A 1142-nucleotide genomic window follows, 5' to 3' on the forward strand; every position below is an offset into this window, starting at 1 on the left:
TTGCCCTCTATGAGGACTGCACTGGCCTGACTGATTACCTGCAGTTTAATAAGTGCTGGGGAGGGTCACTGGTCAAACATGCTGTGGGATCCTGTCACCTGCCTGTCAGCTGGAATGGCCCCTTTAAGACAAAGGGCTGGCTATCCTTGGATTATCTTCTTTCCTGGCCTGGGAGCCTTGGGGAGATTGTATTCGGCATGGAACTGGCCCTGGGGTTGTGGCAGCTGCCTCAGAGCACAGGGCACAGTCAGCTGCCTTCACCTTTTGCTGCACAAAAGCTCCAGAGGTGAACCAGACCACCAGTGGGAGTCACGGGAGGAAGAAGGGATCCCCTCTGGACAATTTGGGGAAAGGGAGTGACATTCCATGCTTGGAATTCCCAAGTGCATCAGAGAGTGAGTGAGTGTGCATGGGTGCTGAAGATCCTACAAAAGGCCCCTGCTAGGCGGGCTGTCCACAACATCTTGCCTGGTGGGTTGGATCAGACAACCTTCAAGGGCAGCATTGACTTGAGTCCTGTGGCTGTGATGGGACATTCATTTGGAGGGGCCCCAGCTAGTCTGGCTTTTGCCAAGGAAATCCCATTTTGGTGTGTGGTGGCTCTTCATGCCCAGCTGTTTCTGCTGCAAGGGGACTTTTACCTGTATTCTTCATCAAGACTGAGAAATTCCAGACAGTGGAGAGGATCAGTCTGACGAAGAGGATCTGTACCCAGCATGAATGCTCTAAGATTATAATTGTCCTGGGTTCTGTTCATTGGAGTCAAACTGGCATGGCCTTTGTGACTAGCAATTTGATGGGTAACTTCTCCTGTCAAACCTGAGGGAGCTTGGACCCCTACGAAGGCCAGCAGATCATGGTGTGAGCCATGCTAGCCTTTCTGAAGACACACCTGGATTGAAGGAGGCCTATGATCAGTGGAACAACCTCATTGAAGGCACTGGACCATCACTCACCCCTAACGCTCCGCACCGTCTGTCCAGCCTACAGACACAAGTGGCCATCTTCACAAGGTCACTTGAGCTGCAATTCTATCCGAGGAACTTCCCAGAAACGTCCATACACCTTCATCACCAAATGGGTAGCATGACCCTTCACAGACAGACAGAATCACACTGCTCATTGGGTCACTGGCAGCTTTG

The 1142-nt window shown here is 51.8% G+C and overlaps 1 pseudogene; it reads left to right on the forward strand.

Annotated features, from left to right (window-relative positions):
* LOC101648055 overlaps positions 1–1142 on the forward strand; it is a 74778-nt pseudogene that overhangs the window by 62450 nt on the left and 11186 nt on the right.

This window comes from Echinops telfairi, unplaced genomic scaffold, assembly GCF_000313985.2.
Source record: "Echinops telfairi isolate 266 unplaced genomic scaffold, ASM31398v2 ScPeMD7_7424;HRSCAF=8462, whole genome shotgun sequence".
NCBI classification, from domain to species: domain Eukaryota; kingdom Metazoa; phylum Chordata; class Mammalia; order Afrosoricida; family Tenrecidae; genus Echinops; species Echinops telfairi.